Raw genomic sequence first — 24,436 nt, 5'->3', positions numbered from 1 at the left:
AGGGTTAACATTTAGGGAACATTCTAGACCTTTGGTCTAGAAGTTATAACTGGAGGTGAGGGTTTATACAGACTTGAGAGTGAAATTTCAAATGTTGCTATGTTGTAAGTGTTTATTATAACCTGTCATAAGTCAGTTCTAAACTAATTCAGCTTTAATGCTCTTCAGATAGTAGTAGAAATATACGTTTGCCTGTAGTATATTTTGTAAATGGGGGTAATATACAAATAATTTCATAAAAAACCTAAAATACTATATAGAACAAAACAGGTATACATTGTTACTTTGCCCTTGAAAATTATCCACCCTTCAGTGAATTTTTAAGTCTCCTGTGGAAAATTGCTCTTTTTTAAAAAATTATTTTTTTAATTAATTTTGATTGGAGGATAATTACTTTACAATATTGTGATGGTTTTTGCCGTACATCAGCATGCATCGGCCACAGGTGTACATGTTTCCCCCCATCCTGAACCTACTTCCTTTCCCACCCTATCCGTCTGGGTTGTCTTGTCTCTTTTCAGATGATATAAATTGATACAGTGTACTGCCACCTCAGAGAGACACTTCTCTGATATGGCTCCTAAAACTTGTGGTCACTGTTACGTGGTTAAATTCACCAGTGCATGAGTTTTATGGTGGTTATAAGTTGGGACTTTGGGGGACACTGTGGTTCAGCAGCTGGACTTCACAGGGTAAATTCACAAGGCCTAACAATTAGCATCGGGCAGATACCTGCATTCTGCTGTCTGTTCTCTGTTTGAAAATATCTCTGTGCTGTTTCTTTCTTTGCATGATTTTTTTTTTAAACATCTCTGAACTTCTCATTTGTTTATCCAGAATAAGTTATGATTTCCTGTTCATTAGGAAAGGGTAACTTTTTTTTTTTGCAAAAATACCTCAGAATAAGTGACCTTATTTAAACTATGACATTTAAACTAGTAGAGTAATTTGGATAGCAGTTAGCTTGTATCTGTTCTAAGTATTACTACATCTCAGGCTTCCCACTGCTCACCTGGTTCAGCAAGTTGCCTTATATCAACAGTTACCTTGGCTGATGAACATGAAGTTTATGAAGGTGTTTGTTCCTAACCAGTGTCATCCCTACTAGGCTGTGCCCCATGGAGTAGCTTCCAACTGCCACATAAGCATTTTAGTTCTCTATGACACTAAAGAAGGGTGTGGTGTAACTTTTAGGATGAGAAAACAAAGTAAAATGTAAATTGCAGCATGTTCTCAGTCAAAAGTCTCCCAGCGAACCACCATTGGCCAACAGACTGCTAATGCATTGGAATCCGCTAGGGCTGTTACTGCCCAGCCGCCTCCAGCCAAGGGCTTTCTGCGAGGCAGCAGGACAAACTCATGTTCCTTGTTCCAGCAGGATTTGTTTGGCTGTGGTCCGGCCTGGTTGGGTTGTCATACCTGTGCTTCTCAGGTTTTACACACCCTTTATAGTTTTATCGTGAGGTACAAAGTTAGATTTCAAGTTACTTACCATTACTATCAGAAAAATCCAAAATCTTTCCCTCAGTTTCTGTGTCTTTGTAATTTAAAATATTCTAAAATTGTTTGTCATTGGTTTCCAAAGTGCTTAAAACCATTCTGATTTCACACGGAATGAGGGTAAAAGGCATGATTTTTGTCTAGACGCCGTCTTAACTACAGTAGCTCTGTTTTCTTACCTCTATCTCCTTTGGAGAAAAGACCAACTTTACCTGCTTTATCTTTCTGATGTGGCAGAATTTACTGGATTTCAAAACATTTTAAGTATTTTGAGGAGAGAAACTATTAAAATGGGACCTTTGTGTACCTGTTTTTTAAAATATTTTCATTATACTGTAGAAAGCATCCTAGGTTTGATGTAGTAGTTTTTATGCTCCTTCAGCACTGAATTAGAAATTTTTCAAAATTTATTTGAAGCTTTTACTCTGAGGCTGATTGTTAATTTTCCCCAGAAAATTAAGTTTGTTTTGTACCTAACCATGTTAACAAAATTCCTTTGCACTTTGTAGAAACCATAATTTCCATAAATTAGACGTACCTTTATTTTTTTTTTCAGGGTCATGTTAATATAATTTTGTGTTTAATTTATTTACTTTTTATGATCTTTAAAGGTGAGATTTTAAGATTCATGTGTCACAGATTTTTTCAGATAGTAAAGTCCTATCTAGTTCCCTGGGAAGTACTACCCAGAGTATCCTTTTGAAAGAGTTCTGGTGTGAGTTATTTTGAGCAGAAAATCCCCCCAAAAAGGAAGTATATGAAAATATGTTACTGAAAAAAGGAGTAAGCTAATACAGTGCCTAGGTTACTTTTATGTGTTAGAAGAAACACTCTGAGCAGATCCATCTCAGGTTCACCCGAGAGTCCCATCTTTAAATGGCTCTCCACCTCAGGCTGCCTGCCAGCTCCCGAGTGCCTGACAAATGTGTGTGAAGCTGCGTGCTTGGGCAGAGGCCCACAGTGGAGTCAGGAGGGCCTCCATTAGGCCTCTCACTGCCCGCAGGGCGTGTCCATAACACTGTGACTGGTCTCACTAAGAGTTGGTGCTGTCACCTGTCATCCCTCACGGCATCTGTAAAGTCAAGGGAGCAGCCCAGGCCTCAAGGGCCAGTGGTGAGTGCAGTCCCTGGTAAAGAGATTGTGTCCTGTCTGCCGGACATTGAGATGGCACTCACATCTCAGGTCACAATATCCACCTACCCCCAACTTCTTCCTGGAAGGAGGAGTAGTGAGGTAATTGCTCTCTTTGCACAAAGATCAGTTGTGTAACCACTGTCTCAGTTACACTCCTACTGTGAATGGTCAGGAGGCTCCAGAAGAAAATGGTCATAGACAAAAAGCATCAAGTGCAAATCCCAAGTGACCATGGTGGATTTACCGCTTTGAGAGACGGTCCTCCCTGACTGTTAATGGAGAATGTGTTTGATGGTGGGTTTGCTGTGGCAGCTAGGCACACCTCTCATTTTTCAATGTGGGAATTCTTTCTCTGAGTGGTGCCTGTGAAGGCCAGTGAGGATCTAATAGCTCCCTTTCACCTTAGTACCACACATTGGTGACCAGGATTGCAGAGAAAAGAGCAGCTACCCAGCCCCAGGTTGCCTGTTGGAGCTGATGGCTAAGCAGGTACACTTACTGTGATGAAATGTTGGCTGATGCAACCATTTTCTCTCACACAAATTAGTCCGAAGTCTCTTAGTGTTTTATTTCCCTAGCCCTAGAGTGAAAACCACAATCACAGAAAACTAACCAAAATGATCACATGGATCACAGCCTTGTAAAACTCAATGAAACTATAAGCCATTCCATGTAGAGCCACTGAAGATAGATAGATGGGTCATGCTGCAGAGATCTGACAAAACGGGGTCCACTGGAGAACAGAATGGCAAACTACTTCAGCATTCTTGCCTTGAGAAGCCTGTGAACAGTATGAAGAGGTGAAAATATATGACACTGAGAGATGAATCCCCCCAGCTAGGTAGCTGTCCACTATGCTACTGGGAAAGAGTGGAGAAGTAGCTTCAGAAGAAATGAAGAGGCTGAGCAAAAGCAGGAACGATGCAGTTGTGGATGTGTCTGGTGGTGGAAGTAAAGTGTAATGCTGTAAAGAGTAATAATATTGCATGGAAACCTGGAATGTTAGGTCCACAAATCAAGGTAAATTGGAAATGGTCAAACAGGAGATGGGAAGAGTGAGCATCAACATTTTAGAAATCAGTGAACTAAAAAGGATGAGGATGGGTGAGTTTAATTCAAATGACCATTATATATACAGCTGTGGGCAAGAATCCCTTGGAAGGAATGGACTAGCCCTCATAGTCCGCAAAAGAGTATGAAGTGCAGTACTTCCATGCAGTCTCAAGAATAACAAAAAGATCTTGGTTATTTCCAAGGCAAAACCAAAATGACAGTTACCCAAGTCTATGCCCAAACCACTGATGCTGAAAAAGCTAAAGTTGAACAGTTCTGTGAAGACCTACAAGACCTTCTAGAACTAACACAAAAAAAGATGTCCTTTTTATCATAGGGGACTTCACTGCAAAAGTAGAAAGTCAAGAGACCTGGAATAATATGCAAATTTGGCCTTGGAGTACAAGATGAAACTGGGCAAAGGATAATAGTTTTGCCAAGAGAATGCACTGGTCATAGGAAATACTCTCTTCCAACAATAGAAGGGATGACTCTACACATGGAAATCACCAGATGGTTCATACCAAAATCAGATTGATTATATTCTTTGCGGCTGAAGATGGAGAAGCTCTATACAATAGGCAAAAACAAGACTGGGAGCTGACTGTGGTTCAGATCATGAGCTCCTTATTGCAAAATTCAGACTTCAAGTAGAGACAACCACTAGGCAATTCAAGAATGACCTTAATAGAATCCCTTATGATTACACAGTGGAGGTGATGAATAGATTCAAGGGATTAAATCTGATAGAGTGCCTGAAGAACTATGGACGGAGGTTTGTGACATTGTATAGGAAGTGTTAACCAAAACCATCCCCAAGCAAAAGAAATGCAAATGATTGTCTGAGGAGGCCTTACAAATATCTGAGAAAAGAACAGAAGTGAAAGGCAAAGGAAAAAAAGATGTACCCATCTGAATGCAGAGTTCCAAAGAATAGCAAGGAGAGATAAGAAAGCCTTCCTCATTAATCAATGCAAAGAAATAGAGGAAAATAATAGAATGGGACAGACTAGAGATCTCTTAGAGATACCGAGGGAACATTTCATGCAAAAATGGGCACAATAAAGGACAGAATCAATGTGGACCTAATAGAAGCAGAAGATAATAAGAAGAGGTGGCAAGAATATACAGAGGAACTATAAAACAGTCTTAACGAACCAGATAACCACAATGGTGTGATCACTCACCTAAGAGCTCTCAGACATCCTGGAATGCGAAGTCAAGTGGGCCTTAGGGAAGCATTACTAGGAACAAAACTAGTGGAAGTGATGGAATTCCAGTTGAGCTATTTCAGATCCTAAAAGATGATGCTATGAAAGTGCTGCACTCAATATGCCAGCAAATTTGGAAACTTAGCAGTGGCCGCAGGACAAAAAAAGAGTAGTTTTCATTCCAATCCTAAAGAAGGGCAATGCCAAAGAATGTTAAAACCACAGTTGCACTCATTTCACACGTTAGCAATGTAATGATCAAAATCGTTCAAGCTAGGTTTCAACAGTACGAGAACTGAGAACTTCTAGATGTACAAGCTAGGTTTAGAAAAGGCAGAGGAACCAGAGTTCAAATTGACAACATCTGTTAGATAACAGAGAAAGCAAAGGAATTCCAGAAAAACACCTATTTCTGCTTCATTGACTATGCTAAATTCTTTGTGTGGATCACAACAAACTGTGGAAAATTCTTCAAGAGATGGGAATAGCAGACCACCTTATCTGTCTCCTGAGAAACCTATATATAGCAGGTCAAGAAGCAACAGTTAGAACTGGACATGGAACAACAGACTGGTTCCAAATTGGGAAAGGAGTACCACAAGGCTGTATATTGTCACCCTGTTTAATTTCTATGTTGAGTACATCTTGCAAAATGCCAGGCTGGATGAAGCACAAGCTGGAATCAAGATAACTGGGAGAAATATCAACAACCTCAGATATTCAAATGACACCACCCCTATGGCAGAAAGCGAAGAGGAACTAAAGATCCTCTTAATGAAGGTGAAAGAGGAGAGTGAAAAGGCTGGCTTATTACCCAACAATCAAAAAACTAAGATCATGGCATCCAGTCACATTATTTCATGGCAAATAAAAGGGAAAAAAGTGGAAACAGTGGCAGACTTATTTTCTTGGGGTCCAAAATCACTGTGGATGGTGATAGCAGCCATGAAATAAAAAGATACTCGCTCCTTGGAAGGAAAGGAGAGTTTTAAAAAGCAGAGACAAAACTTTGCTGACAAAGGTCCATCTAATCAAAGCTATGGCTTTTCCAGTAGTCATGTTATGGATGTGAGAGTTGGACCATAATTCAAAGTCCAAGAGTTGGTGAAGGCGTTTCAGAGTTGGACATGTGTTAGCAACTGAACAACAACGATTTCTTCAGCTGAGTGCTAAAGAATTGATGCTTTCGAATTGTGGTGCTAGAGAAGATTCTTGAGAGTCCCTTCAAAAGCAAGGAGATCAAACCAGTCATTGCTAATGGAAATCAACCCTGAATCATTCCAATCATTCATCATTGGAAGGACTGTTGCTGAAGCTGAATCTCCTATACTTTGGTCACCAGATGCGAAGAACTGAATCATTGGAAAAGATCCTGATACTGGGAAAGATGGAGGGCAAGAGGAGAAGGTGGCAGCAGAGGATGAGATGGTTGGATGGCATCATCAACTCAGTGGACATGTGTTTGAGGCTGCTGTGGTGCAATTCATGGGGTTGCAAAGAGTTAGACATGACAGCAACTGAAAAGTTTCTGCATGTGCTACTTTATGAGGTTTCTCCATATCAGTTTCCAGTTGCTGTCATTGCAAGGGAATTCCTCCACAGTCATAACTGGGAATACCTTGCTACTCCTCTTGGGCATTTTGCACGTTCTTTGCAGTCTGCCCCTGCCGTCCTGGTGTTTCCATGGCCTGGATGTTTTACTCAGTAAGTTAATGGTCGGCTAATGCCACCCACCGCCTTGACCTCAAGGGCAGTGACTGCCAGTTCCTCATTTCTTCTCAGGTTTGGGTGTGCTTCCTCCTTCAAGATCCAGACAAGAAAGACAGCTGCATCCCGATTCAAAGGGAAGAGAACCACCTTCCACGTTCCAGTGGGACTTCCGGTCCATTCTTTGTTGTTACTGTTACTCAGTCCCTGCGTCGTGTCTGACTCCGTGTGACCCCATGAACTGCAGCATGCCATGTTTATGGATCACCTCTAGCTTCTGCTGACTGCACTTTGCCATGAGAACTTTTAGTGTGCACCATATGTTCCAAAATGTGTAGTGTTTCATGAAAACTGAAGCCCTAAAAAGAATGCCCACACTCTAGTGAAGACAAATGTTCATGCTTAGGAACTGGTTGCCATCTTTCACAGCATAGGAACATAAGAGTTTGAGTCCAAGGGAAAAGGCAGCCAGGTGATACCCACCTCTGTTCTTATGGCAGCCCTGGCCTTGGCCTGTGCTTTGTTTTATGGCCCATGTCTCAGAAGCCTCTGATGCTAGTCATTTCAAAACTGCTTTATTTCACGTCTGTGTAAATGTATTCATCTCTGAATATCAGTGATACTCTTGTCTAAATTATGTACAAAAGAGTAAAACCTAATATCAGTCCTAGGTTATAATGTCTTTAAAAAATATATATAATGTATTTTGGAGAGGTTGTTCACCACAACAATGAATTAATGGTTAATGAGTAACTCATTAACCTCCATCCTTCTCTCCATCTGGGACCCACAGGAGTTGTGGATTGGAAGGCCGCCTCCAGGGGTGTGTCATGACTTCGCAATAAGTTGAAATTGTCTTTTAAAAACCACAAATCCATGTTTAATCGTTTCTAAGGAAGTCCTTAGAAATACGGTTGCCTGGTGGTTGCTACTAAGAAATGGGATTTACTGGTGCATCTTTGAATGAGAGATGAAAGTCTCTCAAGAATAAAAGGTGTTTTTTCCCAAGGGGCACACCACACAGCATGTGGGGTCTTAGTTAACCTGTGCCCTCTGTGGTTTAAGTGCAGAGTCTTAACTGCTGGACTGCTGGGGAATTCCCTAAAAGGTGGTTTGGATTTGTGGATGAAGGACCTGGAAAGAGAAGTGTGCAACCTGTGGCTTGTGGAGGATTCTGGTGGAGAGACGTTATGGACCTTTAGTTATCACTTACCCCTCATCTGCTGATGGCTACCAACACAACGGTGAGCAATAAACATTTTCCAAGGGAGTAACAAGCAACTCAGACCTCACAGGGTAAAGCAGCTGAAATCAGGGTAAAGTCTTCTGAAATGACCTTGCATTTCAGAAGAACATCTTGGAAGAATCCAAGATGGAGAGAAATCCTGGGTAGGACAGGAATGTTGCAAGCATTTCAGAGTCAGATTTCCTCAGGCCTTTAAGGGATCAGAGTACTGCTGTTCAGTCACTCAGACGTGTCATACTCTTTGGGATCCTATGGACTGCAGCACACCAGGCTTCTCTCCCCTTCACTATCTCCCAGAGTTTGCTCAGTCATGTCCGTTGAGTCAGTAATGCCATCCAACCATCTCGTCCTCTGTCGTCTGCTTCTTCTCCCACCTTCAATCTTTCCTAGCATCAGGGTGTTTTCCTGAGTTGGCTCTCCACATCAGGTTGCCAAAGTATTGGAGTTTCAGCTTCAGCATCAGTCCTTCAAATGAATATTCGAGTTGATTTCCTTTAGGATTTACTGGTTGGATCTCCTTGCTATCCAAGGGACTCTCAAAAGTCTTCTCCAGCACCACAGTTCAAAAGCATCAATTCTTCAGCGCTCAGCCTTCTTTATGGTCCAACTCTCACATATGTATGTGACTACTGGGAAAACCATAGCTTTGACTATATGGACCTTTGTCAGGAAAGTAATGTCTCTGCTTCTTAATACACTGTCTAGGTTTGTCATAGCTTTTCTTCCAAGGAGCAAGCATCTTTTAATTTCCTGGCTTTCCCACAGTGATTTTGGAACCCAAGAAAATTTAAGTCTGTCACTGTTTCTGTTGTTTCCCATCTATTTGCCATGAAGTGATGGGACCAATGCCATGATCTTAATTTTTTGAATGTTGGGTTTTAAGTCAGCTTTTTTACTCTCCTCTTTCATCAAGAGGCTCTTTAGTTCCTCTTCACTTTCTGAAACAAGGGTGGTGTCATTTGCATATATGAGGTTGATGATATTTCTCCCAGTAGTCTTGATTCCAGCTTGTGCTTCATCTAGCCTGGCATTTCGCATGATGTACTCTGCATACTAATTAAATCAGCAGGGTGACAGTATGCAGCCTTGACGTACTTCTTTCCAAATTTGGAACCAGTCCATTGTTCCATGTCCAGTGCTAACTGTTGCTTCCTGACCAGTGTACAGGTTTCTGTGTCTCATATCAGAGACAAATAAGGACTCCAAGGACAAGCATGTGTGTCTGCACGAAGACACTTCGCAGAAACTTGAGCCCATGTGTAGGCTGTGTCTCCCCAGAATTACTGTGTTAAATCCTGATGCTCCATGTGATGGTATTAGGTGGGGCCTTTGGGAGGTGATTAGGGCATGAGGGTAGAGCCCCTGATGGGATTGGTGACCTTACAAAAGAGACCCTAGAGATCTCCCTTGCCCCTTCCTGTATGTGATGGCAGACAGCAGTAAGTCATCCATCTATGAACCAGGAAACCGGTCCTCCTGCTGGTGCCTAGATCTTGGACTTATAGCCTCCAGAACTGTGAGCAGTTCTTGTCTATAAGCCGCCCAGTATTTGGTTTTCTGTCACAGCAGCCCAAGTGGACCAAGACCCAGTAGCTACTCAGATGTATCAGGCGGCAAAACACCACGTGTGTACGTGCTGGGAAACTGGTTGGTTTGGGTGTATGTTTCATATATGAGATATAAAAATCTTACAGCAACTTCTTCAAGGTTAGGCACTATCATCATTTTACAGATGGGGCCACTTGAGTGTCTGAGTAGTAAGACTCATACCTGTGCTATAGAAAGCTGAGCTTGCACTGAGCAGCTTAGACAAGGCTGTCCAGTTAACCTTGGGGGATGAGGGACATATTCTGTCTCTGCTGCCCAATGTGCTAGCTGCATGTGGTTTCTAAGCACCAAGAATAGTCCTTGGAGCTGAGGAACTGAATTTTTAATTTTATTTCATTGTAATATAAATAGCTACATGTGGCCTGTAGCTGCTGTGGCAGATAGTGCGGATAAGGCTTTAGCATAACCTAACCCGGGTGGTTATCTGTCTCATTGCTGTTCTGTAAACTGTACAGTTAAGTCTTGATACCATGTATTTGTCAGTAGATAGGGTGCATTCTCGGAGAAGGCAATGGCACCCCACTCCAGTACTCTTGCCTGGAGAACCCCATGGACATAGGAGCCTGGTAGGCTGCAGTCCATGGGGTCACTAGGACTCGGACACGACTGAGCAACTTCACTTTCACTTTTCACTTTCATGCATTGGAGAAGGAAATGGCAACTCACTCCAGTGTTCTTGCCTGGAGAATCCCAGGGATAGGGGAGCCTGGTGGGCTGCCATCTGTGGGGTCGCACAGAGTCAGACACGACTGAAGCGACTTAGCAGCAGCAGCAGCAGCAGAGTGCATTCTTGGCCAAGAGGAGCAACCCCACATCCAAGGAGCGGTGGCTGCGTGGGCACAGGAGGGCCAAGAGGAGCTATTCCACATTCAAGGTCAGGAGGGGCGGCTGTGAGGAGATACCCCGATCCAAGGTAAGGAGCAGCAAACCACTTCAGTATTCTTGCCTTGAGAACCCCATGAACAGTATGAAAAAGCAAAATGATAGGACACTGAAAGAGGAACTACTGGGTCGGTAGGTGCCCAATATGCTACTGGAGATCAGTGGAGAATAACTCCAGAAAGAATGAAGGGATGGAGCCAAAGCAAAAACAATACCCAGTTGTGGATGTGACTGGTGATAGAAGCAAGGTCTGATGCTGTAAAGAGCAATATTGCATAGGAACCTGGAATGTCAGGTCCATGAATCAAGGCAAATTGGAAGTGCTTAAATAGGAGATGGCAAGAGTGAACATTGACATTCTAGGAATCAGCGAACTAAAATGGACTGGAATGGGTGAATTTAACTCAGATGACCATTATATCTACTACTGCGGGCACGAATCCCTTAGGAAAAATGGAGTAGCCATCATGGTCAACAAAAGAGTCCAAAATGCAGTACTTGGATGCAATCTCAAGAACGACAGGATGATCTCTGTTCATTTCCAAGGCAAACCATTCAATATCACAGTGATTCAAGCCTATGCCCCAACCAGTAATGCTGAAGGAGCTGAAGTTGAACAATTCTATGAAGACCTACAAGACCTTTTAGAACTAACACCCAAAAAAGATGTCCTTTTCATTATAGGGGACTGGAATGCAAAAGTAGGAAGTCAAGAAACACCTGGCTGCTAAGTCACGGCAGTTGTGTCTGACTCTGTGTGACCCCATGGACAGCAGCCTACCAGGCCCCCCTGTCCTTGGGATTTCCCAGGCAAGAGTACTGGAGTGGGTTGCCATTGCCTTCTCCAAAGAAATACCTGGAGTAACAGGCAAATTTGGCCTTGGAGTACGGCATGAAGCAGGGCAAAGGCTAATAGAGTTTTGCCAAGAGAATGCACTGGTGATAGCAAACACCCTCTTCCAACAACACAAGAGAAGACTCTACATATGGACATCACCAGATGGTCAACACCGAAATCAGACTGATTATATTCTTTGCAGCCAAAGATGGGGAAGCTCTATACAGTCAGCAAAAACAAGACCAGGAGCTGACTGTGACTCAGATCATGAACTCCTTATTGCCAAATTCAGACTTAAATTGAAGAAAGTAGGGAAAGCCACTAGACCATTCAGGTATGACCTAAATCAAATCCCTTATGATTATACAGTGGAAGTGAGAAATAGATTTAAGAGACTAGATCTGATAGAGTGCCTGATGAACTTTGGACAGAGGTTCATGACATTGTACAGGAGACAGGGATGAAGAACATCCCCATGGAAAAGAAATGCAAAAAAGCAAAATGGCTGTTTGGGGAGGCCTTACAAATAGCTGTGAAAAGAAGAGAAGTGAAAAGCAAAGGAGAACAGGAAAGATATAAGCATCTGAATGCAGAGTTCCAAAGAATAGCAAGGAGAGATAAGAAAGCCTTCCTCAGTGATCAATGCAAAGAAATAGAGGAAAACAACAGAATGGGAAAGACTAAAGATCTCTTCAAGAAAATTAGAGATACCAAGGGAAAATTTCATGCAAAGATGGGCTTGATAAAGGACGGAAATGGAATGGACCTAACAGAAGCAGAAGATATTAAGAAAAGGTGGTAAGAATACATAGAAGAACTGTACAAAGAAGATCCTCATGACCCAGATAATTACGATGGTGTGATCACTGACCTAGAGCCAGACATCCTGGAATGTGAAGTCAAGTGGGCCTTAGAAAGCATCACTACGAACAAAGCTAGTGGAGGTGATGGAATTCCAGTTGAGCTATTTCAAATCCTGAAAGATGATGCTATGAAAGTGCTGCACTCAATATGCCAGCAAATTTGGAAAACTCAGCAGTGACCACAGGACTGGAAAAGGTCAGTTTTCATTCCAATCCATAAGAAAGGCAATGCCAAAGAATGCTCAAACTACCGCACAATTTCACTCATCTCACACACTAGTAAAGTGATGCTCAAAATTCTCCAAGCCAGGCTTCAACAGCACGTGAACCGTGAACTTCCTGATGTTCAAGCTGGTTTTAGAAAAGGCAGAGGAACCAGAGATCAAATGGCCAACATCTGCTGGATTATCAAAAAAGCAAGAGAGTTCCAGAAAAGCATCTATTTCTGCTTTATTGACTATGCCAAAGCCTTTGACTGTGTGGATCACAATAAAATCCTCTGTGGAAAATAAAATCCTATATGGAAAATTCTGAAAGAGATGGGAATACCAGACCACCTGACCTGCATCTTGAGAAACCTATATGCAGGTCAGGAAGCAACAGTTAGAACTGGACACGGAACAACAGACTGGTTCCAAATAGGAAAAGGAGTACATCAAGGCTGTATGTTGTCACCCTGCTTATTTATCTTATATGCAGAGTACATCATGAGAAACGCTGGGCTGGAAGAAGCACAAGCTGGAATCAAGATTGCCAGGAGAAATATCAATAACCTCAGACATGCAGATGACACCACCCTTATGGCAGAAAGTGAAGAGGAACTAAAAAGCCTCTTGATGAAAGTGAAAGTGGAGAGTGAAAAAGTTGGCTTAAAGCTCAACATTCAGAAAACAAAGATCATGGCGTCTGGTCCCATCACTTCATGGGAAATAGATGGGGAGACAGTGGAAACAGTGTAAGACTTTATTTTGGGGGGCTCCAAAATCATTGCAGATGGTGATTGCAGCCATGAAATTAAAAGACGCTTACTCCTTGGAAGGAAAGTTATGACCAATTAGATAGCATATTAAAAAGCAGAGACATTACCTTGCCAACCTTGTTTGTCTAGTCAAGGCTATGGTTCTTCCAGTGGTCACGTATGGATGTGAGAGTTGGACTGTGAAGAAAGCTGAGTGCCGAAGAATTGATGCTTTTGAACTGTGGTGTTGGAGAAGACTCTTGAGAGTCCCTTGGACTGCAAGGAGATCCAACCAGTCCATCCTAAAGGAGATCAGTCCTGGGTGTTCATTGGAAGCACGGATGCTGAAGCTGAAACTCCAATACTTTGGCCACCTCATGCGAAGAGTTGACTCATTGGAAAAGACCCTGATGCTTGGAGGGATTATGGGCAGGAGGAGAAGGGGGCGACAGAGGATGAGATGGTTGGATGGCATCACTAACTCAACGGACATGAGTTTGGGTAAACTCCAGGAGTTGGTGATGGACAGGGAGGACTGGTGTGCTGTGGTTCATGGGGTCGCAAAGTCGGACACGACTGAGCAACTGAATTGAACTGACATGGTCCAGAGTTTGAAGGTGGACTTGCTGGGACAGGGCGTTTAAACAGAGGCCTGAAGCGGGAGGAGGACTAGTGAACTGAAGAGAGGCAGAAGAAACAGCATGTGCAAAGGCCCTGGGGTGAGGAAGCACATGGCTTGTTATGTTAGAGAAACTGGAGGGTGGGCAGTGAGGGTGGGAAAGGAGGAGAGATGGGCAGGATGAAGTTTGGTCTCAACAACCATCTCAGGCAATATTTTAATTGTCAGTGTTAGTGTACTCAGGCCAGAGGGGGCCAGTGAGAGCTACACCTGCTTGTGTCCTGTATCCTCTAACATGCTCTCACACTTTGTATTTCTCTGTTTTAATTCTCTCACAGACTTCTTTGTAAGATCAGCTCTTATCAATAAAGATTTTCTGACTTTCTCATGGGGTCTTACCTGGTGGCTCAGTGGTAAAGAATCTGCCTGCCAGTGCAGGAGATACAGGAGACTCAGGTTCAATCCCTGGATTGGGAAGATCCCCTGGAGGAGGAAATGGCAACCCACTCCACTGTTGTTGCCTGGAAAAGTCCATGGACAGAGGAGGTTGCCAGTCTAGGGCTCATAGGGTCACAAAGAGTCAGACAGGGCTACGCAACTGACCATGAGCGTGAACTTCCTCATGCCACATATTTGTGATCTATCAGAGAGCCCTCCATGCATTTTGTTAGTTCATTCAAGGGTGTTAAGGGATTTCCATTTGTAGTTACAATTGAGGTCTATGGGACTGCCCATTGGCTTCTGAAAACAATAGTCCTCTCTGACAGAGTCATTGCCTGTGGACCAGATCTCTGCAGTAGAGAAGGCAAGGGGGTGGTACATAGAGCCCTGTGTTTTAGGGGATCCTCTGTAAGCAAAGCAACAACATAATATATATTCTGTTCTGGCAAAACAAGTTTGGGTGCCAGGACAGTAGGTCGAGGTCCCATGTATGTGTGTGTGTGAGAGAGAGAGAGAGAGAAAGAGAGAGAGTGTGCGTGCAAGTGAGCAGTGGCAGGGGTTACAGGGAAAGGACAGTCAGAGTGCTAGCCATTCACCGTGTGCTTTTAGAGGCTTGAAGGATGCTGTACATGGGGAGTCTGGAGACAGTTGACACAGGTACCTTGAGCTAATGGTTTCCATTACTGTACATGAGGAACTCTAGATCTCTCATTGGAAACTAACCATCTCTAAGCAAGAAATCATTTCAGCTCTTTATGTCCTAACAGGCGACTCATCTCTGCCTTCATGCCTTGTCACGCAGGGTGTGGTGGTCAGGCTTCAGATCTCCACCTTTAAAATGGGCTCATTACCCCCTTTAGGAACTCTTTAAGGGGCTGTCACAAGGGGTGAGTGTGACCTCCACCAGAGTGACCCCAGGAACAGGCAAAGGCACTGCAGGTCTGACTAGACGCACCTGTCAAATCGTGATTCTGAACTGCGTTGTCTCCCTGAGATTCCATCACATTCAGTAGGAAAAGTATCTGGCATGATACCTTATACAAGATAGAAATTTTAGACAAAGTACCACCTAGGGTATTTTCCACAACAGTGATAGAACACGTTGGCTCAGACACGAATGGATCATCTCCCATAACTGAAGGCTCTCAGAAGGGGCGGTATGATGACGCATAGTACATCAGGGTCGCCTCTGTCTTCTCCATCATCAGTTTTACCCATAAAACTGCATCAGTCTGACAGCAAGATGGGTGCTGCTGTCCCAGGTATCATGTCTACTCCTCGTCCAGTCCCGAGGACCTAAGTCTGTTAAGGGACAGTAGGACCCAGGCAAGAGGAGCAGGACATAGGCGAGAAAGTCCACACAGACGGGTACTTTCCGGGGGATCTCCCTTGCCTGCTGGGAGGCCAGACAGAGGGGTTGGAGTGGTCAGGACCCTGCTCGCAGGATGCATGCCAGCTTACCAACAATCAGGGCAGAGAGAGATGGACTGCTACCTTGCTGCACTTCCCAGCCCGAAATGCATACCAGATGGGGCTTCTAGTACCAGCAGCACCTAGGCACTGAATCTGGGGTGGATGGGCCCTGGGAGAAGACTCAGTCTAGCTGCACAGAGATGGCCTGGGGGTCTGGGGTGTGATATGGTTTGAACCTTGGAGCCCCTCGTTAGCGTGAGAATGCCAAGTGTGGTCCTCCACTGGAGCCCATTGTCAGTGAATTAACAGTGGGGCACAGGTCCAGCAGAAGCAGGGGTGCTGGCGTGCATATCTGGGTGGTGCCTCAGAAACACACGTCTTACGTGGACAGCCCCTGGGGAGGAATATGCAGCAGTTCCTTTCCTGGGAGGAGTGCTCTGCTTCTGCCCAGCCCTTACCACAGTTTGGAGCTGGATCTGGGATGATCAGGTCCTGGGAGAGACCTACTATAGAGGCGGCCAGGTCCCATGCAGCAGCACAACTACCCAACTACCTTCGTCCCTGTAGCCACAGTGCCCTGGCCCCCAGCACCAGCCCAGGATGAGGTGTAGGACAAACACAATGGAGGAAAGGATGTGACCTTGGGCTGCTTCCACGTGACCGTGGACTACAGCACAGGTGGTGAGTGGGCTCACTGTGACCACAGGGACCTCAGTTGCTTCAGCACTCACCTCCTTTGGGACAGAGCATGCAGTCAAAGGCAACAGAATGTTATTTAATCCATCCATCAGGGCTTCTACTCCAACAACAGGGGAGCAGACCCTGCCCCTGACAGGGCTGTGATGGCTATGGAACAGAGAGGAGCCCCTGCCCAATAACCAGTGCTGGCTCTGGATCTCACAACATGAATTATACCCACTGTCGAGTGGATAGGGCTTCCCAGATGGCTCAGAGGTAAATAATCCATGTGCAGTGTAGGTGACGCAGGAGAAACAGGTTCAGTCCTTGAGTTGGCAAGAGCCCCTGGAGGAGGAAATGGCAACCCACTCCAGTATACTTGCCTGAAAAACCCCATGGACAGGAGCCTGATGGACTATAGTCCTTGAGGTCGCAAAAAGTCGAACATGACTGAGCAGCTGAGCACAGCACATCACATGGGGAACAGCCAGCACACACTGACAAAAGACACCCATATCAAAAATACTGGATTCTCACAGTCTACACAGAGGAGCTCCCACAGAAAAACACCCCTTCAAGGACCATAAGAGGTAATTTTCTCCTAAAGTTATACAGGCAGAGAAAGTGAAGTAAAATGAGGAATCACTCTCAATTAAAAGAACAAGAAAAATCCCATGAAAGAACAAATAATGAAACAGACCTCACCAGTCTATAAGACACTGAGCTCAAAAAAGAGGTAATAAAAAGGCTAAAGGAAATAAAGATTTTAAATAGAAATGCAGATCACTCTAACAAGAAACTAGAAACTGTAAAAAGGAATGAATCAAAATTAGACAACTCAATTGCTGAGATAAAAACCAATCTAGAAGCAGTTAATACCAAACTAAGTAACACAGAAGAACAAGTAAGTGATCTGGAAAATAGAATAATGGAAATCACCCAATCAGAACAGCACACAGAAAGGCAAATGAAAACAAATGAAAGCAACATACGAGATTTGTGGGATAATATAAAGCATGAAAAATAAAGGTACCAGAAGGAGAAAAGAGAGAGAAGGGGATCAAAAATGTATTTGAAGAAATGTTGGCTGAAAAATTCCCAAACTTCAAGAAGGAAATAGATATTCAGGTGCAGGAAGTACAGAGGGTCCCAAATAAGATGAATCCAAACAGACCCACACTCAGACATAAATGTTAAAATAAAGAGTTGATATAATTAAAGAGAGGATTCTAAATGCAGCAGAAGCAGGGACAGAGGATGAGATAGTTGGATGGCTTCACCAACTCAGTGAACACAAGTTTGAGCAAACTCCAAGAGATAGTGAGGGGCAAGGAAACCTGATGTGCTACAGTTCATGGGGTTGCAAAGAGTTGGACACGACTTAATGACTGAACAAAAGTAGCAAGAGAACCTTCAAAAGGCTATCAGCTGATTTCTCTGCAGAAATTTTGCAGGCCAGAATGGAGTGGCATGATATATTCAAAGTCCTGAAAGAGTAAAACCCACAACCAAGGATACCTTACCCAGGAAGATAAACATTTTGAATAGAGAGAAAGAATTTCTCAGAAAAGCAAAAGCCAGAAGAATGCAACAGTACTAAACCTATTCTAAAAGAAATATTGAAAGGTGTTTTCTAAATAGAGAAGGAGCAAGAATCCATAGAAAAGGGAAAATCACAATAGGAAAGGCAAATATATGAAACTATTGAAGATCACTTTAAAAAGTCAGTTGTTTAGTCACTAAGTTGTGTTGAACTCTTTTGCAACCCCATGGACTGTAGCCCACCAGGCTCCACTATCCATGGGATTTCCCAGGCAAGAATACTAGAGTGGGTTGCCATATCCTTCTTCAGGAGATCTTCCCAACTCAGGGATCAAACCCGGTTCTCCTGCATTAGGAGATGAATTCTTTACTACTGAGCCACCAGTTGTTCAGTCACTCAGTAGTGTCTGACTCTTTGCGACCCCATGAACGGCAGCATGCCAGGCTTCCCTGTCCTTCACCATCTTCCTGAATTTGCTCCAACTCATGTCCATTGAGTCAGTGATGCCATCCAACCATCTCATCCTCTGTCCCCTTCTCTTCCTGCCCTCGATCCTTCCCAGCATCAGGGTCTTTTCCAATGATTTGGCTCTTCACATCAGGTGGCCGAAGTATTGGAGCTTCAGCTTTAGCATCAGTTCATTCAATGAATATTCACGGTTGATTTCCTTTAGGATGGACTGGTTTGATCTCCTTGCTGTCCAAGGGACTCTCAAGAGTCTTCTCCAGTACCACAGTTCGAAAGCATCAATTCTTTGGCACTCAGCCTTCTTTATGTTCCAGCTGTTACACTGGAAAAAATCATACCTTTGGCTATCTGGAACTTTGTCAGCAAAATATGTCTCTGCTTCTTAATACACTGTCTAGGTTTGTCATAGCTTTTCTTCCAAGGAACAATGTCTTTTAACTTTATGGCTTCAGTCACTGTCCACAGTGATTTTGGAGTCTAAGAAAATAAAATCTGTCACTGTTTCCATTTTTTCTTCTATTTGCTATGAAGTGATGGGACCAGACACCATGATCTTAGTTTTTTGAATATTGAGTTTTAAGCCAGCTTTTTCACTCTCCTCTTTTACCTTCATCAAGAGGCTCTTTAGTCCCTCTTGCTTTCTGCCACTAGAATGCTATCATCTGCATATCTGAGGTTGTTGATGTTTCTCCCCACAACCTTGATTCCAGCTTTGATTTATCCAACCCAGCATTTCACATGATGTATTCTGCCTAGAAGTTAAATAAGCAGGATGACAATATACAGCCTTGTTGTACTCCTTTCCCAAAATTTGAACCAGTCCTTTGCTCCACGTCCAGTTCTAACTGTTGCTTATTGTCCTGCATACAGATTTCTCAGGAGGCAGGTAAGGTGGTCTGTTATTCCCATCTCTTGAAGAATTTTCCAAAGTTTGTTGTGATCCACACAGTCAAAGGCTTTTGCATAGTCAATGAAGCAGAAATAGATGTTTTTCCAGAATTCCCTTGCTTTCTCTATTATCCAACAAATACTGGCAAATTTTATCTCTGGTTCCGCTGCCTTTTCTAAATCCACTTTGTACATCTGGAAGTTCTCTGTACATCAGGAAGTATATTGGTCTCCTGAGAAACCTGTATGCAAGTCAAGAAGCAACAGTTAGAACCCTACATGGAACAACAGACTGTTTCAAAATTGGGGAAGGTATACATCAAGGTTATATACTGTCACCCTGCTTATTTAACTTCTACACAGTACATCATGCGAAATGCCAGGCTGGATGAATCACAAGCTGGAATCAAGATTGCTGGGAAAAATATCAACAAGTCCAGATATGCAGATGAAACCACTGTAATGGCAGAAAGCAAGAGGAACTAAACATCCTCTTGATGAAGGTGAAAGAGAAGAGTAAAAAAGCTGGCCTGAAACTCAACATTAAAAAAAGTAAGATCATGGCATCCGGTTCCATCAGTTCAGTTCAGTCACTCAGTCGTGTCCAACTCTTTGCGACCCCGTGAATCGAAGCACGCCAGGCCTCCCTGTCCATCGCCAACTCCCAGAGTTCACTGAGACTCACGTCCATCAAGTCAGTGATGCCATCCACCCATCTCATCCTCTGTCGCCCCCTTCTCCTCCTGCCCCCAATCCCTCCCAGCCTCAGAGTCTTTTCCAATGAGTCAACTCTTCGCATGAGGTGGCCAAAGTACTGGACTTTCAGCTTCAGCATCTTTCCCTCCAAAGAAATCCCAGGGCTGATCTCCTTCAGAATGGACTGGTTGGATCTCCTTGCAGTCCAAGGGACTCTCAAGAGTCTTCTCCAACACCACAGTTCAAAAGCATCAATTCTTCGGCACTCAGCCTTCTTCACAGTCCAACTCTCACATCCATACATGACCACAGGAAAAACCATAGCCTTGACTAGACGGACCTTTGTTGGCAAAGTAATGTCTCTGCTTTTGAATATGCTATCTAGGTTGGTCATAACTTTCCTTCCAAGGAGTAAGCGTCTTTTAATTTCCTGGCTGCAGTCACCATCTGCAGTGATTTTGGAGCCCCAAAAAATAAAGTCTGACACTGTTTTCATCACTTCATGGCAAATAGAACAGGGAAAATGGAAACAGTGACAGACTTTATTTTCTTGGGCTCCAAAATCACTGCAGACAGAAACCGTAGCCATTATTGCAGAAATTATTAATAAAAGATGTTTGCTTCTTGGAAGGAAAACTATGACAAACCTAGACAGTGTATTAAAAAGCAGAGACATCACTTTGCTGACAAAGATCCATCTAGTCAAAGATATTGTTTTTCCAGTAGTCACATGTAGATGTGAAAGTTGGACTATAAAGAAGGCTGAGCACCGAAGCATTGATGCTTTCTAATTGTGATGTTAGAGAAGACTCTTGAGAGTCCTTTGGACTGGAAGGAGATCAAACCAGTCAATCCGAAAGGAAATTAACCTTGAATATTCATTGAATGGACTGATGCTGAAACTGAAACTCCAATACTTTGGCCACCTGTTGTGAAGAACTGACTCATTTGAAAAGACCCTGATGCTGGGAAAGATTGAGGGCAGGCAGAGAAAGCGGTGACAGAGGATGAGATGGTTGGATGGCATCACTGACTCAATGGACATGACTTTGAGCAAACTCTGGGAGATAGTGAAGGGCAGGGAAGCCTGGTGTGCTGCAGTCCATGGGGTCCTAAAGAGTCAGACATGACTAGTAGTTTGTAAAGGTGGCTCAGCTGGAGAAATATCCCCAGAGAGGCCAGTACTCCCTGCAGGGGGACGTCACATTTGTAGAGTTCACTGTTGAACCAGGGCACTGCCTTAAGCCAGCACTTGTAGCAACTGCAAGGCTTACCATGCCAGCAAACTGAGAGGCAGATGCGTGTCATTCTTTTTTTTTTTTTTTTTTTAAGGAGAGTAGTTTACAACTGCTGAGTGTGTGCATGCATGCTTAGTCGCTTCAGTTGTGTCCTAATCTGCAACCCCATGGACTGTAGCAAGCCAGGCTGCTCTGCCGACAGGCAACCATTGTCAGAGTCTGGTTACTGCACTAGGTTGGTAATTCTCATTCCTGCACAAGTTAAAGGCAGCAAGTTGGAAACTGTATTTTTAGTTTTGTATCCATTGCCCTACCTATGCCCAGTATTCTATGGCTGGTCTGAGACTGCCTCCGAGAGCCGTCAGACTCCTTTTCCTCAGCGGACCCCAAGAACTGCCCTCTGCATGTGTCAGAATGGGGCTATTGAGTGCACTGAGCCCCCAGATCACATTTGTTCTAACAGTGGGTGGCATCCTCCCATCTCCATGTGGCCTAGGGGAAGAAGAATGAGCACGTTGGGCCCCTGGAGGGCCTGGAAAGATAGGAAGAAAGTCTCCTGCCCTTGCAAGCAGACCCTGAGCCAGCAGCACCCCAGGACACTTCTGTCCCCTTCCTGGGAAGGGAGAGAGGCCTGCAGGATATTCCTGGTCTGCAGCAAGGCTGTGTCGTGGCCTACATGGGGATGTTTATCTTAAGCTGCATCTTTGTTTTATGTGATTTTACAAATCCCTTTTTTTCTTTACAGTAAAAACTTAAAGAAGTACACAGATGAGATAAGAAAAATCCATGGAGGAGCCAAAAAGAACACCAGAAGCTAAGCGTCTATGGAGAGATGCCAGATGCTGTTGCCTCTACATGTCAGAAGTTGGGATGGAAAAATTCTACATAAAGAATACTTGCCTTTGTCTTTGGCCTTTTAGTTAAGAAGTGAAGACAGTTTCCCTTGGTGGGGATACCATTGGCTTCTGGATATGATTGCTTTGTGCTTGGTGTTGATAAAAATGTGAGCAGGCCTGGGAGTTGTATGATTTTCTCATTATCCAAATGCTAGCTCCTTGAGGCCACCAAGTTTGGTCTGATGTGGAGCCTCCTCTATAGATGGATGTGAGGATGAAGTAAGATCAAATATTATAGCTGTGTTCATGCTTCCTGTTTACTCCCACCCAGCTTATCAAACTTCCTGCCAAAGTCAGGCCAACTGCTCTCCCAATGTGGCTGAAAGAACCCTCAGGACAGATGTGAGAGACTGGAGAGATGGGGATTCTTAGAATGCTAAACGTGAGAGCTGGAAACACCTCCTTCCATCTCTGCCCAAACTGGACAGCTCTTTATTAACTCATTATTAACTGGGGGATTTTTGCAGAAAGTAATGCCTGTGGCCAGCGATTTTTATTTTGCCTGGCCGAAAATTAATTCTGTTACTTCACTAACACTCTGCGGGGTCTTGCATTCAGTTGTTACACCTGATACACCAGTAAAGTCTTCTCCAGCACCAGGAGTTTCATTTTCACTTTCCATATAAGAATCAATCACTGAAGCTTTTTGTCTTTTTGTTGGTCTAATATTCCCATCATCTGAATCAGAACTAAGTTCTGAAGAAGTATTATCTTCTGAGACACTGGTATATATGTCTCTCAGACAATCAGAGAAAGTATCTGGATAAAATTCACTGAAACATTCTTCTTCACTCAAAATTTTGCAATGCATCATGTTTGAAAATTTTATGGTAATTAACTTATGTTTATAATATGCACAAAGTTGGAACAAAACCCAACAGAGCAAAACGTGAATGATAATGACAATCATAAGTTGTATAATAATCAATGTTAAGCTCCAACAGCTTCACACAGTGATGTTAATTGTATCATTCTGTCAAAACATATTGCCATGTCTCAGGTCAGTAATGTGTTAAGTCACCAGCAGTCTCACAGCCCAGTCATCTTCCTCCCTCCTTGCTCCAGAAGGAAATTAAATCAACCAATAGAAATAGACAAGTTAAAAAAAGACAACATGGAACTGGAAAGAGAAAATGAGGGTGGGGAAGCCTGGTTGGGCACTTGGGCTGATCTGAGCCTGAGTCCCCAGGGAAAGGGCCCTGACTTTTGGGGTTCCCCAAGGCTGGATCCCCATCTGTGCTGTCAATCAGTGTAGGGCCCCTGAGTTCTGCTTGGCCATTGAGGCGCCCATGCTCCTGGGGAGTTGCAGCTTTTCTTTCTGTTTTTCCCTGTGCATTGAACTATCTCCAAATCCTATTTAGATTAGTTATCTTGAAATAAAAAGACCAACAATCACCAAACACACTGGAAGTGAGGAAAGTGCCCTCAATGGGCAGCATGGCCTGGACTGGATGTGAAGGCCTGCCCAGGAGCAGAGGAGAGCAAGAGGTGCTGCTGGCAGGTGGATGCTGAGGTCAGGCTCATGGGGCCTGGGAATGGGGTGGGAAGCCCAGCAAGTCCAGCTCCATTGTAAATTTAATGTGACGTGATAAGAAGTGGTTTTAAAGCAATCAACGTCATCTACCGTAGGCGTATTTTGTAACTTCACATAATTCTGTAAAATCCGGTTCACTTTTCCTAGACAATCACACAGACATTAAAGGTTTATGAACAGGGGGGAGCAGCAGAGACAGATGGATCTCTTTGCAGTGAAAGGAGAGGCATCACAGCAGCAAAATGTGTCTGTGGAAAAGAGAGTGCAGTTAAACTCACTCTGTTTCTTCGGTTTGATTAGTGGATTGGCTTGCTTCATCATGATTAGCCCTGGGTCATCAATAGTCTCTATTCTTTAGCTCCTCTGATCAGCACAAGAGAAGGGATTTCCAGCATTACTTACAAAAATGAATTCTTCTGTAGCATGAAACAGACACTAGCACTGACCTTGAAGACCCCAGACTTCTCAGACTTCTGTTCTCAGGATCCTTTGTAGTCTCATGAATGATTGAGGAGCCAAAGACCTTTTATTCATGTATGGTGAATGTATTACTATTTACTGTATTAGAACTTAAAAATAATAAAATTTTTATGTGCGTGCTGCATGCTAAGTTGCTTCAGTCATGTCTGACTCCTTGCGACCCTGTGGACTGTAGCCCGCCAGGCTCTTCTGTCTTTTGAAATCTCCAGACAAGAATATTGGAGTGGGTTGCCATGCCCTCCTCCTGGGGAGATTCCTGACCCAGGGATCGAACCTGAGTCTCCTGCATTGGCAGGTGGGTTCTTTAGCACTAGCACCATCTAAAATAACACTAATAAACCCATTACATGTTAATTCACATATTTTTTAAAAAATGATGTTTTACCAGTAATTATTTTGTTTGAAGAAGAGTGTCACTGTGTGCCTTTTTGCAAATCTCTTTAATGGCTGGCTTAATAAAAGATAGCTGGATTATAATATCTACTTCTGCATCCAATCTTCTGTGATGGGTTTTATTTTTCATTTTATTTATTTTTGGCTGC

At 43.5% G+C, this 24,436-nt stretch overlaps 1 long non-coding RNA gene across 1 annotated transcript in view; it reads right to left on the bottom strand.

The window, feature by feature from the left end:
• Positions 1-9,766: 9,766 nt before the first annotated feature.
• LOC132345998 (uncharacterized) overlaps positions 9,767-24,436 on the bottom strand; it is a 31,432-nt gene continuing 16,762 nt past the window's right edge. Inside the window, exon 2 of the long non-coding RNA XR_009495658.1 lies at positions 9,767-19,292. This is a non-coding gene — a long non-coding RNA (uncharacterized lncRNA). The remainder of the gene's footprint in view (positions 19,293-24,436) is intronic.

Source organism: Bos taurus, chromosome 8, assembly GCF_002263795.3.
Source record: "Bos taurus isolate L1 Dominette 01449 registration number 42190680 breed Hereford chromosome 8, ARS-UCD2.0, whole genome shotgun sequence".
NCBI classification, from domain to species: domain Eukaryota; kingdom Metazoa; phylum Chordata; class Mammalia; order Artiodactyla; family Bovidae; genus Bos; species Bos taurus.
The sequence above is the reverse complement of the archived record's forward strand: the minus strand, read 5'-3'. Positions and strand labels throughout refer to the sequence as shown.